The 23,451-nt window shown below is 47.3% G+C and overlaps 1 protein-coding gene across 1 annotated transcript in view; it reads right to left on the bottom strand.

Moving 5' to 3' along the window:
- LOC119177752 (acetylcholinesterase) overlaps positions 1-17,778 on the bottom strand; it is an 87,440-nt gene extending 69,662 nt beyond the window's left edge. The window contains exon 1 of the mRNA XM_037428931.2: positions 17,383-17,778. The gene's annotated coding sequence lies outside the window, so the exon portion shown is untranslated. The remainder of the gene's footprint in view (positions 1-17,382) is intronic.
- Positions 17,779-23,451: the final 5,673 nt, after the last annotated feature.

Raw genomic sequence — 23,451 nt, forward strand, 5'->3', positions numbered from 1 at the left:
TTCTAATATACTTACAGAAGTCCACAGTGGTGAGCTAACACACCCCGGTGGTCTAGCAGTCATGATGTACGACTGCACTATGACCGGTGGTCCAGTGGTCGTGGTGTACAAATTCACCATGGCTAGTGGTATAGTGGTCATGGTGTACGACTGCACCATGACATGTGCACCATGACAGGTGGTATAGCGGTCACAGTGAAGCACTACACTATGACCTGCGCACCCTTGCTGGTTGTATTGTGGTCATGATGCACGACTGCACCATGGCCAGCAATATAGTGGTCATGGTGTACGACTGCACCATTACCCGTGCACTACAGTCAGCGGTACAGTATTCATGGTGCCCGACTGCACCATGACCTGTGCACCATAGCGGGCGTGATAGTGGTCACGTTGTGCTACTACACCATGACCTATAGACCATCAACGGTGATTTAGTGGTGTGCAACATGGACGGTGGTATAGTGGTCACGGTGTACGACTGCACTGTGACCTGTGCACCATGGCTGTTGGTATAGTGGTCACGGTGTACGAGGGCACCATGACCGGTGCACCATGGCCAGTGGTATAGTGGTAATGGTGCACGACTGCACCATGACCTGTGTACCACTGCCTGTTGTATAGTGGTCACTGTGTGCAACTTCACCATGACCCGTGGATCATGAACAATGGTATAGTGGTTTGTAACATGCCCGTTGGTATAGTGGTCACAGTATACGACTACACCATTACACGTGCACCATGACCGTTGGCATAGTGGTCACGGTGCACGAGTGTACCATGACGTGTGCACAAAGTGGGTGGTTAGTGGTCTCGGTATATGACTGCACCATGAGCTGTGCACCATGGCTGGTGGTATAGTGATCACGGTGTACGATTGCGCCATGACCTCTGCACCATTGCCGGTGGTATAGTGGTCGCCATGATATGTGCACCATGGCCGCGGTATAGTGGTCACCATAACCAGCGCACCATGGCTGGCGGTATATCGGTCACGGTATACAACTGCACCATTAGCTGTGTACCATGGCCCTTGGTATAGTGGTCATGGTGCACGACTGCACCATGACCTGCGCCCCACGGCTGTTGGTATAGTGGTCACAGTGTAGGGCTGCACCCTGTGCACCATGGCCGTTGGTATAGTGGTCATGGTGTACGAGTGCATCATGACCTGTGCACCATGGCTGGTGGTATTGTAGTCACAGTGTAAGACTGCACCATGACTTGTGCACCATTGCCGGCGGTATAGTGGTCACGGCGTGCGACTGAACTATGAGCTATGAACCATGAACGGTGGTATAGTGGTGCAACATGACCTGTGCAACATGGCCGGTGGTATAGTGGTCACGGTGTACGTCTACACCGTGACCTGTGCACGATTGTCGGTGATATAGTGGTCACGGTGTACGACTGCACCATGACCTGTGAACCATGAACGGTGGTATAGTGGCGCAACATGACCTGTGCAACATGGCCGGTGGTATAGTGGTCACGGTATACGACTGCACCGTGACCTGTGCACGAATGCCGGTGGTATAGTAGTCACAGTGTACGAGTGCATCATGATCTGTGCACCATGGCCGGCGGTGTACTGGCCACTCTGTACGACTGCACCATGACCTGTGCACCATGGTCAGTGGTATAGTGGTGTGGTCGTGGTGCACCACTGCACCATTGCTTAAGCACCATAGCCGGTGGTATAGTGGTTATGATGCACGACTGCGCCATGACCTCTGGACCATGTAGGGTGGTATTGTGGTCGCGGTGCACGACAGCACCATGACCTGTGCGCCATGGCTGATGGTATAGTGGCAGTGGTGTACGACTGCAGCATGACCTGTGTGGCATGGCCGTTGGTATAGTGGTCCTGGTGTACGACTGCATCATGACTCGTGCATTATGACAAGTGGTCTAGTAGTGTCGTCATGGTGCACGACGGCGCCAAGACCAGTGGTCTAGTGGTCACGGTGTACGTCTTTGATTTTCGCGCGCTTTTGTCCACGAGTGGTGGTGTAGTGGCTAGGGTGCTGGACTACTGACCCGAAGGTTGGGGGATTGAATTCTGGCCTAGGCGGCTGCGTTTCACGTAGAGAAAATGCTAGAGGCTCGTGTATACTTAGATTTATGCGAATGTGTACGTTAAAGAACACTAGGTAGTCGACATTACCGAAGCCTTCAACAACGGCGAAGCTCATAATTATATGGTGCTTTTGGGACGTAAACCCCACTAATTATAACTATTAACTTGAAAGCATTGACTTGAGTGCAGAAACACCACATATATCATGAATGCTGACCAACATCGCCGAACTTCATGTTGTTCTGAACTTCCGGAAGTATATATTATATACACGTAGTCGCTTCACCACCTCTACCCTCTTCTCACCCGTCCTCCCCTTGTCATCTATACTTTATCCATTTCGGACATCAGTGGGTCCTCTTTCGGTCGTCGTCACGTGGACCTCCAGCAACAAAGGGTGGTTGTCGGGCGAGCAATCGGGCTGATTGCCTGCTTGGATTCTGTGCACGTTACATTGAAGTGTCCACTGTGTGGCAATGCCAAGCGTATTCCGCACGCTCAAGTGCGTAGACATGGGTACCGTGTGGAGAAGCTATAGACTTGCAGTGGAGTATAACCGGCCGGAAAGGTACACGCAGCAACATACAGCGGTGGTCGATCACGTATGTTCCGCGTGTACAATGAAAGCTTAAAGAGCTTAAATTGTAGAACCCCTAAAAAATAGGGCTAATAAATGTGCGATATGCCCTGTTTTTGGTACGTATTGTGTCGTTCCTAATGCATGCGATCCTGGGTTCTGGGAATCCTGTTCACAATAATGCTTTTTATTACACTTGATCGCATGTGTTCCGCATAGAGCTCAGGGGCAAGTTATGAAGCTAGGCATATTTCAGGGTGAAGGCGCTGCCCCAATTCTTTCTTTCTTTCTTTCTTTCTTTCTTTGTTTCTTTCTTTCTTTCTTTCTTTCTTTCTTTCTTTCTTTCTTTCTTTCTTTCTTACTTTCGTTCTTTCTTTTTTTCTTTTTTTCTTTCTTTCTTTTTTCTGTCTTTCGGTCTTTCTTTCTTTTTTTTATTATTTATTTATTTATTTGTAACGGCTCTCAAGTCAATAATTAACTAATTTTGTGGTTTTTCGCTCCTGCGTTCCTTCAACTGTTGCAGATATACTTCCTTCTAGATGCGGAGTTCGCGCGAGAAAGCGACAAGAGCCTAACTGTCATGAGATTTCATGTAGAGTCGGTATTGGCCCAGAAAAAACAAATTGGGGCAGCTGCCCGCCAGTAGTATGACGGCCGAGGAAACAGTAGAGCTGGTCGCCTCACCCTCCTCCTTGTTCCGTGCTCGGTACCTTCAATTCTCTTTCCCACCCTATCTTATAACCTGTGCAAGGCGACCATGTATGATCTATCCTTTTCCTCCATTTCCCTACTTCTTATTCTGACCTCCCATCATTTGGCGTGCTATAATATGCTAGAGTGTACATGGTTTTGCTCTGGTTTACTCTCTCACCTCCTCTTTTCCCTCCTCCGTACCCTGTCGCCAGTACTCCTTAGCCTTCGCTTTGCCATCCCCTTGCTTGACTATACTTTACAAGCTGTACAAGGCTACGCAATGCTTCATGCTGCCCCCCCCTTTTTTTTCCCTTATCGCCCTTACATCAGCCCTCGCCCTCACTTTTCCATCCCACTCCTTCTGGCTGCGCAAATTTATGCGAGGGTCACCACTGCGTTAAAGCTAGGTGAAGAAGTGCTAGGTGGTCGCTAGGCAACGTGCAGTGACGTCAGAGCTAGGCGATGTTTTCCGCGTTAAACCGTAGCACCGAAGCACCGATCCTCCAGCTTGAACAGCTCCGCTCCTCAGCTATACTGCATAATTAGATACATAGTTTTTCTTTTTACGACAATAAATACGTGCGCTAAACGACATGTTTGACTGGCGTAACTAGTTTGCAATTACTGCCGAGCTAAATTTATGCATTGTCAATGTCTTGATTTCTGTTATGCGACACTAACAATCATGCAATGGCACTCAACCACGCACAGTCGAAGGGGTCCATTTTATAAAGCAGATTTCTACGAAGTAACATTTTCTGCTGACACATCTACGCGGACATCCAGGCCTCTGTTCCCTGCGTGGTATGAAGACATTGATGCCCAACACCAAGTAACATACTGGGCGGACATTTGTAGCGTCATACGCTGAGACCGTGGATGCAGTACCAGCTACAAGTCGATCGATGTGACCGACTCTTTGCGGTGGCACACGGCCGCTTATGGTGCTGCGACGCACAAGGGCGCACGTTCCTGCAGCCAGTGGGACCATAATGCAAAGAAGGTGAAGTACAAGAAAAAAAAGAACGAAAAGGAGATAATATGTCTTTATAGGAAGATTTAGGCTTACGTTACAAACGCAGCTAATTAAAATAAATACATAGTTGCAATAAATACATTAATTCAATGTTTCACTGCTAACATCCCTTCCCTACTCAGAACTACATCATTCACAGCTGCGAACTACAAACATTTCACGCCTTCAAGCATAGATATTATCTTGTTCGTATTGTTGCCAATAAAGTTTCGCCAAATAGCACTAAATCTATAATTAGCGTTCTTCATTATTTTTTGGTAGGTCTTACTTGTGTCTGCATTAGTAAGATTGCACGAATGGTGTAGATACGCATGCTCCGATGTACGCATAGACGTTACACGTGTATGGATGCAAATTTAACTTTTATATCGCTTCTCAAGAAATCCCTACTTCACGCGATTTTCTGTCTTTAGTCCATTTAGACTTTTACATATTTATTGTCAACGTTGCGCCCCTCCAGAAAAGATAAAACCTTAAATCGAATGGCCGTATATCCTAATGAAAGAAAACAACAACAACAAAATTAATGCGAGTCAAATTTGGGCGCGTTCTGGAACATCACGTCCACGGGGCACACTCGTAAAAGCCGTAGTTCTGATATATCGTTGCAGCGTAACGCGTATGCCCGATCCCGAGTGGCCATTTGACCGAGTGCCAACTTTATTATGTGGTACCGACGACCAGGTATACGCGGAGAGGTGCTGCCGTGGAGAGGAAGGAACGGTTGCACAGGGCGCGAAAAGCTGCGCGAGTACGTGACGCGCACACGCGAGCTCGGTACAGAGAAGACCGCGCGGCCGTGGGCTCAGTTATCGCTTGACCCAGGGCCGTATGTATGCGTCCCGTCTCTATGAGACCCGCGGGAACGAGGCGAAGCAAGGAGAGTGGAACTAATTACTACCGCTAACCTGCATGCTGGAAACGTGTGTGCGCCTCGTATTCGCATCGAGTCGCGGACAGCGTAACAAGTACACGGCGGGTGAAAGCCGACTCTGCAGTGCTGCTTCACGTAGTAATACTGGACGAGTGTATATGTACACAATGCGAAAGTGAGATTAGAAGAAGGATATAACAACAGTTCGTAAAGAAAAGCGGGAAAGTGTGTGCTGCCTTAAAATGAAAAGATTTCTCGTCTTTTGTTGATGTTTTTTGTTCGTCTTGTTTTTCTTTTCTTTTGCAACACCGCAAGGACGGGTTGTTATTGGCGACAACGTTGGAACGTGTGCCGCGTTGCGCACGCATAATGAGACGCAGCACATATTTGGTCTGTCCCCCATTTTTATTTCATTATCTTCTTCTCGTAAGCGACCCGGGCAAAGCAGCCTGACAACACGTCTTTCTTTTTTTAGACTGATTGTTTACTCCCTATAAATCTCCAGAGCCACTGCGATGCGTTTTTCCTCGTGGATGTTTACGCAATGAACAGAATTGTTCTGCAACTTTTCGCGTAAGCTACGAACAGGTGTTGGCCTAAGCACCCCTGTCCACGTTAGATATGTCATGTATCAGTTGAGATCCAGTGTAGCACAAAAAGGTCCCATATAATCCTCCACTATCCCCTATAATCCTCCTGACTTTTTTCGCGCATAGAGCACTTCCCCGTGGAGCGATACTTCCTCTAGTGAAGGATGCGTTAAGAACACAGCACATGCCGAGGGGCGCTAATCTGTCCCTTATCATCTTTCTTTGCGATCTTGAGCTGCAATGTTATGTCATTATCGTGTCATTATACTGTATCATGTTACTATTTTATCCCCAGTGCCGCAATATCATAGTAACATGGTGAAGATTTGGGATACCGTATAACTCGTGTAAAGGCCGCACTTTTTTTTTCGCGATTTTGATGGGGTGCGGCGTGCCACGGAAGCGATAATTTTTTGTTAAATTTGGGGTTACACGTATGGAAAAACCTACCTAATTGTATCGTATATACCTAACAAAGGGTTATCTAGCATATAGCTAGATAATCACCATCAAAAAGGACAATCAAAATGCGACCGCCACAGCCGATATTGACTAGCGACCTTCGGGTTATCAGCCGAGCAACATAACCACTATACCACCACGGTAGACAAGAGGGCGCAAAAAGAAAATACAAAAATCATAGCATATCCACGGAGTGAATGATTATGAGTGAATGAAGCTCCGGAAATACATCGATAAACCGTGATTCCATCGTAAATATTGCCATATCGATCATCATGTACAGACGGCGAGCATACGCTGCAGCCATTTTCCAAGCTTTCCACTCCGCCGCCTTCTCTTCGTCGTTCACAATTGATTGATTGATTTGTGGGGTTTAACGTCCCAAAACCACCATTTGATTATGAGAGACGCCGTAGTGGAGGGCTCCGGAAATTTCGACCACCTGAGGTTATTTAACGTGCACCCAAATTTGAGCACACGGGCCTCCAACATTTCCGCCTCCATCGGAAATGCAGCCGCCGCAGCCGGGAATCGAACCTGTGACCTGCGGGTCAGCAGCCGAGTACCTTAGCCACTAGACCACCGCGGCGGGGTGTCGTTCACAATCGAAGCCCACAGACTGCCGGTGAAATAGGAAGCGTGCCAAGAGCGAACGCATTCTAACGCAAGTGTGAACGTGGTCTCCTATCATAAGAGAGCACGCATCGGAGTGGAGCGAGTGCTGCAGCACCACCTTGCGAGCAGTCCGAGTACTTGCGGTGCAAGCGCCACGACGCCATCTAGTAAGCGCTCTGAGTAATAGTGGTGGCTACTACAACGCGGGACTTGTCAGCGCCTTAACGAGCTTCGCCCCTAAAATCGGTACATCATGCGCAGTGATGTGCAGCTTTTTTTTTCTAGGTATAATACAGCTCTTAATTCCTAATCAACACTTTTGTCATGATACAGTGCTGTCGTTGTTTTGACGTCTTCGTGTTTTGTCTTTGCTCCCTTTACAGCGTCGTATCATCTAGCCACGAAAAGCTTATTGTACTTGTTATAATAATATGCGGTTAGACGTAACTCTGGCACTTAAAGCTTCCATTGTATGTTATTTCTTTTTCCTGGCACTCACTGAAGACTTCCTCTTTGATTAAAGGCTGCAGTATGCAGCTTCATGAATTCGGTCCCCACTTGCCGTGTACAGAGTTCCACATAGCGCGAGAGGTATAACGCACTTCATTGAGTTCTCCAGCCGATCGTTCGTGCTACTGACATCACGTATTCGAATCACCTGCGCATCCCTACACGTGTTTCCCATTTGCTGCCTCCCTTGATAAGGGCGATGCTGTTTGTTGTAATCAGTGCCGGGTGTTCTCGCGTCTCAAGGATGCGATTACTTAATGCTATAGTGGACATATTACAAAAATAGGCTATCTCGTAAGTTGACAGCTAGCGTGTGTAGGGTGACCAACGGTCGCACAGCAGTTCATCTTGCGCCGCGCTCTAAAACACGCGACCTTCCACGTCCGGTGCCCTAGACTGGCAGTGTTAGCTCTGTGCCAGGAAAGAGTGTTGCTATTATTAATTTTGCCTGGCGCTATGTCGCGAAATTTATTTTCGCGCTGTAGAAAGTGGTCGTGGCACTCGACTGCTGACCCGATGGTCAGAAGTCGCCATGGCCGAGCTTTGATCCCGTGACTTGCGGGCCCTAGCAGCAGAGTGCCTTAACCACCAGACCACCGTGCACAGCGGGGTACTTGACGAGTGCTGTTATCATGCATTATGAGAAGGCAAACGAGTCATTTACGGAAAATGTTTAAGGAATATATAACAGCGCTGTTTTCAGCAACGCACTAGTTGCGGGCTCACCTTTAAAGTTTGATAATTTGCCACTAAGCTCTGCGTGGTCACAGAGATATAAAGGTGACCATTAGTGATGTCAACCATCTTTGTAAACGAATGCTTAACGAAATTTCAGTGCACGCCCACTATATTGCACCATAACATTTCTTCATGTTGCTGTGTATACTATTCTCCGACAGTGTCTGTATTAAAAATTGAGTGTATAATCGATTGATTGGCTGAGTGATAGGTACAACAAGGGTCAAGTGTACAATACAAAACAATGGATGTCTAGGGCTGAGACTGTCTAGAATATTTAATACAGACGAAATGCCTTCTGAAATGCACTCCTCAAACTAGCGTTTAATCAGCGGCGGGCTTATACGAGGTTGATGACACCTCGATAGTGCACACACTCTACGAAATGAATCGGACGTCGACTTAGCATTCTAATAACTTTACAATATCAGCACACGAGCAGGGCAAGTAACGCCGAATGAAAATTATTAGTCACCCATGTATCACCAAAGATAAGTCCGCGCCCCTAGTGATTAATAAGACTGAGCATTAAGTACGCAAACCGGACAAGTGATTGCACCGATCGAGCGGCTATCGAAAGTCCCCTCGAAACAATCCTCCTCGTGGGACTGCCATCGCATATCCGCAGCAACACCTCGCTCTAACGCGAAAGAAAAAGAAACAAAACAGGGAAAGGAACCGGGAGTCAGTGGCACTATATAATACAGCGGGATGGGTTCCATAGCTTTCGCAGACGAGGCACACAGCATACGTTGCTGGGAAGAAAAAAAAGAAAACAGAGGTTGAAGACCGCAATTAGTGTGCGGCGCCCGAGGGCAGCTCTTCTAATTAGCGCAGCGGATCGAGATGAGAAACAGAAGGCAATGGAATTTCAAATAAAAAAGAAATGAGAAAAGGGGGGCGATGATGCATACTTTGTGTATAGTTCGCACGCTCAGTAGAAACTATAAAGAAAGTTAGGGCGAGTAATTATTGCAGAATTAACCCAAAGAGACGCGCGGCAGGAGTTGACCGATGTCAAAAGAGCAGCCGTTCTCATTCACGAATGACAGCAGCCTAGCAACGGCGGTGGTCTCTTATAAAGTGCACAGGGGCCACGCGCAAGTTGTCCGAGCGCAATTAGTGTATACGTACGCGTGAACCTTTGAACTTTCCGCACGCGGCGCCCCCTCGTGGATTCGCAACCCGCGGGCCTTGTGACATACATGTACGGCTGTACATCTGTAGTGTCCCCTATCGCTGGTTTGAAAGTAAATTAGGAAAAAGGTATTAGGGAGAGGTGCGGCACAATTGGAAGGCCACTCGAACCAGAAAAAAAAGGCCACGTCAGCGTCCCTTTGCAAACAAGCTCGTTCGATACGTCGCTCCTATATTTGGAATTCATGTCTGTCCTCACTCACGTGCACGAGTATACGAAAGCAGGCGCTGTGCGGGGGAAAGGATAGTTTCTATATCTCTCTCTCTTCCGCGACGGTCTGGCGAGTATTTGAAGCATATTAGCTTCAATTGACGGATGTCGCGCCACCTTGGAGTTCCTGCCCGAACGATTCCTACGTTTTGCGTGCCTTGACGTCCAACTGTGACGAGAGCCACCTCGCTATAGTTTACTTCTTAGAGATACGAAATGGCGACGTCAGCAAGTCGGGTAAATTGTTACACAGTTGTGTAAGTGACGACGACGTCACTTACACATCTTCGTAAGGTGGTTTACACATAAGCGCCCAAAAGTCATATATTGGAGCCTGTCAGAAATCATCGAGAGAGATAGAAAGAAATAAGACTCGCTATAGGCAGCATTGTGTACAATTGTTTTGTGGATGCACTATAATGCCACAATATTAGACTGTTGTCAAGTTGCCATTACCATCATCGGTACTGTGTAAAACGGTAGTGGCTGTCATGTACGCTTGAAAACTGATGTACGAATGCAATCGAATTTTCACGACCTTTCTGATGAGACGTCACGCCATAAAAAGTTGATTAATTGTTCGCGTACTCTCACGACGGTTGAGCCCATAAATTTAAAACAAAGCAACCTGGTCTCCCTTGCAGTCGCCTAGGACTACTCGAAGGCAATCATGATGTTGCTGCTAGTGATGATGATAATATGGCTCGTACTTAATCAGCGGGATTGGCCAAGAATCGATTAGGTGAATTTTTAGACGAAAACAGCTCCCTATTCATTTTGTTGCTCTTTTCTCAGACTATCGTATGGATCACCACTTCTCCACTACCGTAAACTCTCCACATCTAACACCTGAGGCACCACCATCAAATGGACGGAAGGTGTAACACCTGGGGCACCACTACATTGATCGACGGAAAGTAGTAAGGGACAGGGGTTAATTCCATCTTCCCCCACCTCTCCCGGAGGAAACTGCCGGACTTCAAATAAAGCGCATTCATTCATTCATCCGTTCATTCCCCATCTAACATGGTTTGGCAATGTCCCCAGTATCAAAGGCATCGTAAGTTTTTCGCACTTGGCTTATAATTTGGCAGTGCCTGTGAGATCGTCCATGTTTGGCCAACACGTGGTGTCATGTGACACCGTAGAATCGTGGAGTCACTTAAAATCCGGCATCGCATGTCTAACTTTACACGACACACGTCGCAAGTCACACCTAACAAGACGTCAGATGTCGCACCTTTAAATTTTGGACCACCACCATGGCATCCCAAAATTTCACTGATCTGTGACAGGATGACGCGTTAACATGACGTTTTTTTTTAAATTCTTCGAGTTGAGCTCACGTTTCGCGTTTGATGTGGAATCTAAGGGTATACACCTTGAAGATCGTCCATATAGGCCATCTGGCTATACTACTAATCTAACAAATCGTTAAGACCGATTAAAGCATTCACGATGTACCAAGCATAGCGCGTGTCACTATGTGCACGCCGGCTTTTTGTGTGTTTTTTCCTGTGGCATGGGCCATTCAGAAAACGACTTCCGGGTAAGATAGATTTACCAGCGCAAAAAGACGAAACGCACACACACTGCTGAGTGGTTTTGAGTGATTCAAATGGGTGGTTCTAATGGCGTCAACCCGAGAAACAGTGATTTATTGCGCAGCACATGTATGAGTATAAGCTCACTATGAGATTTAAACCAATATATAGGTCGAGACTCGACCTATATATTATCCAAGGGCGAGAAAGCTGGCCTTTCATTTGCTTTTTTTTTCATTTCCATCGAATTCAATGTACGGCACTCGTAATGAGCAGTTACGGTTGGCCCAGAATGAGTCACCGGAATGTGATAATCTAAGACACTTGTCGTTGCTCATTCGATTGCGCATCTGGAAGGAATAAGTGTCAGAATGTCACATGTGCGAAATAGTTGCTGACACACACAGAACTACACTCACACGTACGCACACACCAGATGAGTGAAAGATGCACAGATAATTAAATATTGTAAACTATACATGCCAGTAATAAAAAAGAAGTAAGTTGTTAAGGTCATGCTGATTTAACATACATGTTAGCATCCGGAGATGTTAACATCCATACATGTTAGCATTCCATAAAGCGGAGCTTTATGGAATTTTTAATTAAATTATTCATAGCTAATTGTCTGTGCATACACTTTCAGTGAGGCCCAGGGTTATATTCTGAACACAACCGGTGCGTCCTAATTTACGTAGACTTTCCGGTCAGCATCCGCGCCCCGTAACCACTTGTGTCACTTGGCTTCGTACAGATGAGTGCTACGAAGCTTGCCGTGGTGTTCTATGTGTTACGGTGCTGGGCTGCCGACCTGAAGGCCTTCGGATCAAAAGCCTCGCCTCGGCGGCCGCATTCTGGCGAGGGCGGATCATTAGATGTTCGTGTATTTAGATTAAGGCGCCCGTTAAACAACCCCACGTAGTCGAAATTTCCGGGGCCCTCCACTCCAGCGTCCCTCACAATGATAGCACGATTTTAGGAGGCATAACTATCAAAACTTGTATGTGTCACCAGCTTCTTTATTTAACGACTTTACTGTAGGGCATGTTGGTGTTAGGAGATGAAAAACCATAGTGAGTAGCGCAAGGAGGCAGAACTTTCTTTATTTCAGTTTCTTTTTTTTTTACGGGACATCGTTCATCAACTACCTGGGACTCTAGCTGGTTTGACGCCAAAGAAATGCCCTGCCAAGTTTTTTCGAACCGACAGAAAAAAACAACGGGGCCCGGACGCATTTGTCAACGGTGCATGCGGAGAGGCAAAACAAACAAAAATATACATACAGTTTGAGCGAACGAAGCACCATGTTTTTCCGGTTAGCGTCCTTGATTCGGCAAGCACGCGCTCCACAAACGAAAAATCATTGTGTGCGCGTCGAACTATGACGCCCACTAGTCACGCGTTATTTGCACGGCCGAATAAACACGGTTGAAATATTGCTAACTCATAGCCCGTCCATTACCGACGCGACGTTGATTGTTGGCGTTCTACGCCCGTCGACGCTTTCAAGGTTGTTGCCGCACTTGAGTTTGCCCTGCCAGCTCAAACGCAAGCTAGACAGGCCTCTTTCGTCTTCTCGTGACGCCTTTTTCCCATTCATAAGAAGCTACTTCGCGTACGCCTCTTAACGTGTACTACGCGCCAGTAAGACGTTGCCAGCAAAGTTGGAAGGCGCCTTTGACGCCAAACAAACGTACGAACAGCCATCACATCCTACGCAGGTTCTTACGTTTTGAATGGGAATTGAAACGTATGCGGTAGCATTGCGCTAATACGGAATGCCGTGAAAACTACCTTTCGCGAATTCAGGGTGGCCAAGGATTTTGATGAGGCCCATACACTAATATCTCTAAATTTTCGGGCTCCTCATCGTATGCACATGTTTACAACAGGGTCGAGAATCCGGCGTAACCAATGTATACAGTAGCTGTCGATTGTATAGCTGCGATCGATCTGCTAGTATACTTGCTATACAGTGTATTGCTAATATCTACTACAGATTATTGACGAGAAAGCTGCAGTGTAAAGTGAATGAAAAACATTAAAAGGAAGATAAGGTTGATTAGGTATAGAAGGTGTCCAGTTAATTTGAGAAAAGAGTAATTTTGTAGTCTGATCGTTTTAATCACAATTTCGTACGCATGAGAAATGCAGAGTGGTGTTTAAACGGTTTCGAATACACGATCGTCAAGCTGATGAATTACTTGCTTACTAAACTAGAATGAAGGAAAGGAATTCAAGGCTGGGAGGTCAGCAAGATGCATTTCCTGTTTACTACCATACACTGGGGAAACGGATGAAGGTTTTAAAAGAAAGAAAGAAGAGGCACTTTACTGGTATACGCATCGCAGGCCGGCGAAGTGACGCAGGCATTGATACTGTTTTAAAAATAGACAGGCCTGAGCGATCACTTGTAGGCACGTAATGGGCAGGCGCGCATGTTGCCCGACTTGCCAAAGTAACTACACGGAAGAATCAGCGAGTTATGTATGACACAGAAATCCACGAATGATCGTGCAAAGATAACTTAGGTTCGTTTTATTTGTCCAATGACGTATGCTCACTGCGGCGGATCGACTAAAAATGGGATGGTAGACAGCAGAGGAAGCAACACTCACTATACAGTCGCACGATCACTCTTCTCATTTTCCTGACGTGCGTATACAATGACTTCACTTCACGTAGCACGCTTCGCTTCACTTTCGTTCGGGGCTGTCTCAGCGAAGTCACGAAGCACACGTATGCAGGTCTTCACTGGGACAATGCAGCAAGCTTACTATTGTTCACTGTCAACAGCTCACAGAGTATACAACGGCTGAGAGCACGTATTCCGAGAGCAAATCAGAGTAACGTTTTCGGTAAGCCTAAAGGCCGCTAATAATTAAGGCATTATTTGCCAGCTCATAAAGTTGCTCTCGCACCGGAAAGCCTTAAGTTGAGACTACCAGACCTTTTTTACGAATACTCAGTTTCTCTTTGCGGTGACAATTTTGAGCGTTTTCGTGCTGTAAAAAAATAGCGCGATTAAAAAAAAAGACGACCAATCATTCACACGCACCGGCATTTTGGCCTTCAGGAAAATTGAAGGGATGCTGAACAAAATGTCTGCCGCCAACATTTTCAGTTAAATTGAAAGACTAGGCCCTGGCAGAAAGTGCGGGAAAATAATGAATTTAAGGCGTTTTTCACGAACTGGTGCGTCTATAGCGGCGGCGCTGTGGACTAGTTGACGCGCCCTCACGACCCAAGCAACGAGCTCTCCCTCTCACGTTCCTGAAGCGTTATGTGGTATAGTGTATGCGTGAGCAGAGGCATAGGTTATCCTACTACCGGGTAGCGCTCACTTTGGCGTTTCCTTTATTAAATTACGACGCTTTGAATGAGTACGTACCAAGTACTGGTGTTTAATATGTGCTTGTTGATGTCATATTCACTCGGAATTTCCCATACACTGTGTCCAGATGTATGTGAACTGTTTTAACTACCCCGAATAGTTAATCATGATCATGAACGTTGGTCTTCGGTATGGATTCATAATTTCATTTTGAAGTGGGCACCACCCGAAAAACAGCATGTTTCCCAGACAAACCAGGGATTGTGGTGGACTCTCGATTGCGCCCAAAAGAGAGGGGACATGTACAAAGACTGCTAGCGCTGGTTTAAAGGCTAATCGTGGCTTTACTGTGGCTGGTTTATAATATTGATTGTTGGGAGTTTCACGTGCCGAGATCACGATATGAATTAGGAAGACGCCGTAATGGAGGGCTCCGGAAATTTCGACCGTCTGGGTTTTTTGACGTGCACCTAAGTTTAAGTATGACCGAGCCTCTAGTTTTCGCCTCCATCGAAACTGCAACGGCCGGCCCAGCCGGGATTCGATTCTGCGAGCCTTGGCCGATAATGCGTTGCGACAGATCCCATGTTCTCTAGCGGTTAAATTCGTCGCATGTACGAATGCGTACGCGTTCCGCATAGGAATGGCTGACACTGCTGTATGCGACCATTGTGCCAGTGGCGGAACAACTTGGCACATTCTGTGTGAATGCCCATAATACTGCTCGCAGAGACACTCATTCTGCAATGCACTAGACGAACTGGACAACCAGCCTCTTTCGGAAGAAAGAATCCTGCGCTGCCGACAGGACTTTATGTCGCAGAAGAAGGCTGTGAAGGCGCTCCTGCGCTTCTTGCGTTCAACCGGCCTGTACAAATGACTGTGATTGGAACTTCGTGAATGTGGGCGCATGTGAATTTTTTCTAATTTATTTTACATCTATCTATCCCTATCCTCCTTCCGACCCTTTCCCCACTCCTGTACAGGGTAGCAAACCAGTTCTTCTAGGTTAACCTCCCCGTCTCTTCTTTTTATTTGTTTCTCTCTTGCCCTTTTAATTTTCTTAGGCTTGCACGAGGGGCATTTATAGAAGCGCTCTATTATGCCCGGTGCGGCATGCGTGCCCGCGACGTAGTGGTCAACGCATGTTAGATTACTTGAACATGTTGCGTGCGTATGGAATGTAAACGAGAGGGCTGTTGCATACGCCATTATTCACTGGGTGTTAGGCCAGGAACGCACTCCTCCCAACGCCTGGAAAAAAATTCGTACACATCTCTCCGTCAACGCCGATTACAACGTTGGAAACGGAATATGTGGTCATCGCCAAAGGCTCACCTTCGATCGCTTCCGTATAGTTAATGTACAGTTAACGAAAGAACTGTTGCAATCATCTCCACGAACGTAATCGTTCGCGTATCCGGGTGGTAACAGTGTCGACTTCACTCCGGACTGTCCTCTTTCTCTTTCGATCTGATTCAAGGTTCTCTTTAAACCTATGTACGGGAAGAAACGTGCCTTCACGAGCGCACATCTCGATATGGGGCAATTCGTGTACAGCCTTTGGTACGCACTTTCCGCATCTGGCCAAATGCTGTGATCCGCAGCGTCATGAAATGGCATCGTTGTGCAAAGCGTTAAACTGCATGCTAATGCAAAGCAAAAAAAAAATCAAGCAGCTGTATGCGTCAATCATGCGAAATATATGACATATACGCTGGTATACTCGAACTCTGGTGATACATGCTACCTGCAAGTGCTTCTAACCCAGGTCGCGAATGGTGCCACTGATTGGACAGTTGATGCTGTAGGCTCGTCGAAATATGCTGAATGAACATTCACTTAGTTTTTTTTTCTACCATTTGTTCACGTGGTGAAATGGTGTCTCCCTCGTCAGCGTTTCTTCACACCGCAAAGCACGAACAAAATTAAGTCCTGCTGAACGGTTTGAATGAAAGGGCATCTCTGCTGTCGGAAGTCAGCTACTGTCTTCAACTGCACACGCACGCGTGTACACGAAGACAAAATAAATAAATAAACAAATAAATTTTATTTTGGAGTGCATTGCCTTGACTTTGAAAATGAGCTTCAACAAAAGCCTGTTCCCTGGACAGGCGAAAACAGCGACTAAGTTTAGGTTTTATAAGCTCTGAGATAACTTTCGTTGCAAGCTGCTTTACGGGTTTTTACAGTGTCAGACCTATTTTTCCCGATGCTATTTTAATCATTCTTATTAGATGGTTCCATTGATATACAGATGTAAAATGATGAACTCAACAGCGGAGGAAATAATCAGTAAACGAAAGCTAAGCGAAGCCAGTCAGAGAACAACGTGAGCATGCGCCCTTAAACATATATACCCGCTAAACAAACAGGAAGATGTGACGCTGCTAAACCACAGATCGCCACTTTGGATTAAAAGGGCCACCAGTGCACTTAAGATCGTCTCACTTCACGCGCCCGAAGTGACAAATGTGTGAGTCTGCGATCTATCATCTTGAATACGCATAATCGTGCACACACTAGGCAGAGCCATAGGCGGGCGCATGGGGAGGGGGAGCCGAGGAAAATGCTCCCCCTTCGGTTCACGTTGGGGGGGGGGGCGCAGACGTCAGCCCCATATATTCACATAATAGAGACAGAGGGGGCCATTGCGATGAGCGTTCACCCTTACCCCCCCCCCCCCCTATTAGAAGAGGAACCCTGTACACGCCTATAATCTCCAGTTTATATAGATTGCGATGCAAACTGATCTCACCGCATCACAACATGAGATGTCGCGCGTGCGGGCGAGGAGCTCCGAATAACAACGCGGCCAGTTATTTTAAAACCCGCCGTTTTCTCGGAGCGTTGTTTGAGCGAGCGATTTGGGGCAGCGCAGTGCGCAACCCTGAAAAGCGAAACTCGACGACGACGCTTACTGCTTATCAGTCAATCCGCCGAGGAGGAGGAGGAGGAGAAGCCGAGGTCATCACGGCGTCTTCCTGAAAGACGGGCCAGCCCAGCTGTAGAGCACCGGTGATGCAAGCCGCGCCCGAAGGACACGCACCATCCACGTCCGTACGCGTCAGCCGCTTACAAGACGGCTCGCCGCCGAAGTAAAAGTAAAACACACCGACTAAACGTGCGTCGACAGTTTGGCGCATCCGAGCGTGCACCGACTCCACGAGGGGACGAACCGCGTACTCACTCTGCCAGCTAGAAACGCAACCGAACACGTGGTTGCTCCAGTGCCACCCTGTCAGGTACACGTCACGAGCAGGTTGACTAACCGTGCACCGGCAGCGAGCGTTTTCAGCACAAGGATGCGGACGGTCGTTCGAGCCTCTTCTCTCTGTGTGTGACGGGGAGTTTGTGCGGCGTACTCGCCAAATCGTGGCGCTGTGAGCGAGCTCCTTTGCCTCTCGCGATGTTACACGACGCCTCGGGGTGGGGAGGGCTCGCGTGTGTGGTAATAGCTGACGGGGACGAACGACGGGAAAAAAAAAAACTAAGCACCGCGGGCCGACGAGCGATGCCTCGCTTGGGAGAGCTAATTGATTGCCCGCGCGCGTGCGTTAGACATTGTTTCGCCGCGAATATTAGGCGCCCCGAAGGACGTGCCGTGCGCCTCTTTTCACTTCCACTGCTGCTCGCCTGTCGGGCGTCCTTGAGGGCAGGACGTCGACTCGGCACCACGCGGCAGGTGCGCAGGACGTCGATCCGGCACGACGATTGCGGCCGGTTCAAAGGGAATGCCGAATCAGAGCGGGCCATATTCACGTATCTTTCTCTTACGTATGCGCTCTCTTGGACATTGGAATATAGGGAGCTTCGCGGATACCATATCCAGTGTCACACACACACACACACACACACACACACACACACACACACACACACACACACACACACACACACACACACACACACACATATATATATATATATATATATATATATATATATATATATATATATGATGAGTATGCCCAGATGAAAATATGGGATGCATAAATAATGCTCACAATATAACGAGGAATACGTAACCATAACGCGACTATTAGAACTTGGATGTAATTACAGATTTCTAGTTAAGCGTCATATAAATATTCCTAAACCAGCGCAACGTAGCTGCAACTCATTGATCTTTGGTCTCCTGTAGTAGCGGTTAAACACGTTTCCTTAAATATGTGGCTCTTTTTTCTATTGCGACATCAACTTGCCCTTAAGGCATACAATTTTGTGTGCATTAGTGTATCAGATGTGCGCCGTTAGGCTGGTGTTTTGTATGAAGCGAAGCAGTGTTTGGCGGATTCTGTTGTCATGTGTCGACAAGTCGTAACTGGTTACGTGTAGAACCTCCTATAAAAGCAACGTATAAAGCAACACTTACACACAGGCAAAAGTAGAGGGCGTGCTCCCTTTTTTTTATCATCGTAAACGAATAGGTGAAGGCAACGGCCTGTCGGCCATGGCACTTTCCTGTTTGATTACGATGGTGGAGGCTATTCTGAGCATTATTTAATTGTGTAGGAGTAATAAAGTGCTTTTTCCGGACACCTTCTCGCTATGCAGCATCTTTATTCCGCGTGACCGTTTTTTTTTTCTTCCCTGAAACAGCACTGTCTCAGTGACTGCTTTGTGTATTTCGTGTCAGTCAAAACACAATTAAACTGACAACCTTAGATGGCTCGTCAAACGCCGAAACATGACTGTCGGCGTAACTAGTGCTGCCAAAAAATATCAACTTAATTATATGAGGCCATCTTGTGATACCATGATGACATCGTAGGTCACCCAAAATTTGGGAGTTCATCGTGACGTCATCACATTACTACTTGATTTATATGTGGGTATTGACGTCCCAAAACCACCATATGATTATGGGAGACGCTGTAGTGGAGGGCTCCAGAAAGTTTGACCACCTGGCGTTTTTTAACGTGCACCCAAATCTAAGCACACCGGCCTACAGCATTTTCGCTTCTATCGTAAATGCAGACGCCGCAGCCGGGATCCGATCCCGCGATCTGCGGGTCAGCAGCTGAGTACCTTAGCTTAGGCTTGCATTGTTACTTAGTCAAAGGTGGACTGGTCTTAATGCAATGTAGGGCCACGGTAAGTACAGGAAGCTTTAGAGGAGGAGTGGGGTGGGGGGAAGGGTATAATTACATTGTACATAAACGGGAACGTGTAAGTAACTATTGAACCGGCTATCCCAATCCGCAACTTTAAGTTTTGTTATAAGTACACGCGCGCATTACACGTTCAAGCAACGCACTAATTACGGCTGAAAATATATAAACAATAAAAACGAAAACGAAAGTAGACCACAAGAAGCAAACAATGCTCACCCGCACGTTTAATGGTTTTTAACGGCGCTTGCTGGCAACGTGCCATATACACGTAGTGCAACAGAGCACAGCGTGTTACCACGATACAAACTGTGTATCGACTCGCAACCTCGAAACCGAACGCCACGGGATTCGACGCCAAACTAAACCAACGCGATGGCGAACCCCTTTAACCCGCTGAGCGTGTGTATCGCAGCAAGACAGAGACATGGACGAGCGTATGGGAGTCCGGCTAGAAAAAACGGAGGTGCATTTTCGCCACGTCCGGGGCGGTCCAACGCCCGCTCTGGTTTCCGCTCTCTCGTGAGAAGAGAACGCCGGGACGACGGGCCGCATCAAGAGCAGCCACGACAACCGCGACCGGTTTTCGGGAGGTGAAGACGGCAGCGCACGCGAACGAACGGAATAACCCCTGGTGGGTGGCCGCCACCGGCGAGGTATACGTCGGTCAGTCCCTGTGGTTTTCTTTTTCCAGGTCTGCGACTCGTACGAGCACAAGTTCGCACACGGGCGCTCGCATCGAGGCGGCAGATTTATGGGCCAGGCGTGGTGCGGAATCGACAAAACTCCTTCCGTCGCTCGGTGTCGACGACGATACGGAGGAAATGGACAGTGGCGGAAAAAATAATGAAAGCCACGGAAAAGAAATCAGAGAAGAGGAAAAAAGGAGGAGGTGGTGGTCATCGAATGGAAACAAAAGCGGTACACAGGGGTTCCGCAAGGACAACCCTCCCTTACCACCATCGCCGATTTTTCTCCTTTTCTTTCTTTCTCTCTCTCTCTCTCTCTCTCTCTCTCTCTCTTTCTTTCTTTCTTTCTTTCTTTCTTTCTTTCTTTCTTTCTTTCTTTCTTTCTTTCTTTCTTTCTTTCTTTCTTTCTTTCTTGCACTACCGGCCAAGAAAAACTGCCGGTACTGCGCGCTTGTCGTATGACGCTCGCTAGGGGCCATCGCCGGCCGGCCGCTCGGGAGGACAGGGCGTGGGAAATCGGCCAGCTTTAGCAGCAACTCCTTTCCTCCTGCGCCGTCATCGCATATTATAGTGGCAGTTTTGTTTCGGCATTCGCTCGCATGCTTCTCTTTTCGCCCTCTTCTCCACATCGCGAGAGCATTCGCGGACTTCGCTGTGCAATATATCAGCGTGCGCAGCTTTCGTTAAAACAGAACGAAAAAAAACAGGGGAGTGTTATAAACTTGTATTGTTTCCGCGCGAAGTGTATCCTAAGTTGACCACTTTATAATTAAAGGTCTATTTTCCGTGGCGTCCGGTAGATCGCAGAACTTGCACAATGAGAAGGCGCCCCACCTTGGACGGAGAGTGCACTTGCTCACAATAAGCGTTTATATTCTCTCAGTGTCCCTCCGTGACGTCGAGCCTGTGTTCAGAGGGTGTAATTGCGGCTGTATCTCCGCGGAAACGTACACCCAAACGTATACCATCGTGCGTGCCGTTCAGCTTTGATCATATATAAGCGGGGCGCCAAAGGACGGCTCCGCAGTTTTAGTCAGTCGGATAGTCATGTAATACAGGATTATGGTCATGCAGGTACCTGACAGCCATCGAGAACATCTAGCGTTGCGTTCTAAGAACTCTCTACTTCGCATTTTTAACACCGGTAATCCCGGGACCGAAGGAAGTCCGTTGCAAAGGTCGGCAAACTCGCTGATCAGTCGACTCAATCGAGCTAATTCAGACTCAGATTGATGCGTTAGTTGAGGCGGTCCAGTTGAGCCATATTTTGGTGAATTTAAGTACGAGTCAGTCCGGTTAAAGAACATTTCTGTGAGTAAGAGTCTTAGCGAGTGCAAAGTGCAAAATATAATTCTTGAGTGAGTCTGGGTAAGTTTCAGTTTTCTTGCTGACTTATGGTCATTTTTGAGGACATCATTAATCCATTTATATTTTTATTTATGCACTTATTGGGAATCTTCGTTTTTTCCTCAGAGAGCCAGTCGCAGAGGGGGGCGCGAGCGGGGGGGTAGTTGTTGTACGTCTATGCACCTGAGGAAAAGTGTGCGGTCCAAACGCTTGTTTTACCGATCTTAGAATGGCCGCGATGTACAAATAAGGAATAACGCTTCTCCGTAGTAGAATGGGCTTAGCTCCGCAAGTTCGATCAGATCTTGCGAAGACACTGTGTCCCAAGTCTCCTTCTATACAACAGAACCAAGTTCTAACATTTTTTTTTCGTGTTGGTGGGACGTATAATATGAACCGATAAGGTCTAAGCCGGTTTCATTCATTATGGGACCTACAAATGTCGAGAACACGTATTTTGTATTTCTCCATTTCTTGTTTTTGCCTTTTCTGCACTTCAGCACCTTGGGATTTTTCATGCGCAGTCCCTTTCCTTTTACAGAGTAACATGGAGGCGCCATATATACTCCGGAATAGTTGCCTGTGTTCAGTTAAGGAGTCTGTAGATTTTACAGGCACTGAATTGACGCAACGCAAGGAAGATATACGCAACAAGCCCTTATTGTGTGTGTATGTTTCTTGCGTCCTGTTCATTCAGTGCACAATGTACAATCTTCAACCTTAGCAAAGACAGAGCTATGCTCTCTCTGTCCGCCATGAATGACACCACAGAAACTCAGCGTCGCATGAAGCTTTGTGCTTTTACACTGCACTACATCATTCCCAACAACATTCGTAATGCCGTAAGGAATTATCGAATTTTTCTACATGCCCGTATTCAGTGGGAGAAAAATTGTCAGATATCGGCATGACCACGACCAACGAAGACGGTGAAGACACAGCCCCTGATTCAGTTCGTATAGGCGAGAAAACGTTCCACTGATTGCCCCGCCGTGGTGGTCTAGTGGCTAAGGTACTCAGCTGCTGACGCGCAGGTCGCGAGTTCGAATTCCGGCTGAAGCGGCTGCATTTCCGATGGAGGCGGAAATGTTGTAGGCCCGTGTGCTCAGACTTGGGTCCACGTTAAAGAACCCCAGGTGGTCTAAATTTCCGGAGCCCTCCACTACGGCGTCCGTCATGTCATAATCATAAGGTGGTTTTGGGACGTTAAACCCCACATATCTAACGTTCGAATGATTGAAATGTTAGTTATTGCTCATGCTGGTACTTTTCGCAGTTAGCATTTAGAAGCGATAGATGATAGGACGAGGACGACTACACGTATCTTGTGTTCATGTTGTCTATTCACCGATTGTTACTTCGAATTAGCGTTAGAATGACTTCCATAACCGATGCAGAATTTTGCAGCGCTACGCTGCGTAAAAACGCTTGCAGCGGGGTGACTGAACCCGGACGCGACTCTCGGCACCCAATAATGTAAATTCAATGAAGCCACAGCACTGAAAAAACAGGAACGAAGAAAGAGGACAGGTTGAGTGCGCACCCTAACCTTTTTCTTGGTTAATGTATGTTCAGCGCCATGGTTTCATCGAATGTATACTATCCACGTCAAATGGAACCCGAACAGCGGCAAACCTTCGCGATGGTATAGCGTGCGCCGTTCAGTTATCTCCATCGACAGGCGCGCGAATCCTGTTCGGCAGCTTTCCGCATATATGCGTGTCTGTCTATGGTGACATGTGCACAGCACGCACTATACCATCGTGAAGGCTTGCCGCTGTTTGGGTTTCCTTTGACGCCGATAATACAGAGCCACCTCTTGAGAATCAAACGGTGCTTG

The sequence above is a fragment of the Rhipicephalus microplus genome, chromosome 1 (genome assembly GCF_043290135.1).
Source record: "Rhipicephalus microplus isolate Deutch F79 chromosome 1, USDA_Rmic, whole genome shotgun sequence".
NCBI classification, from domain to species: Eukaryota; Metazoa; Arthropoda; class Arachnida; order Ixodida; family Ixodidae; genus Rhipicephalus; species Rhipicephalus microplus.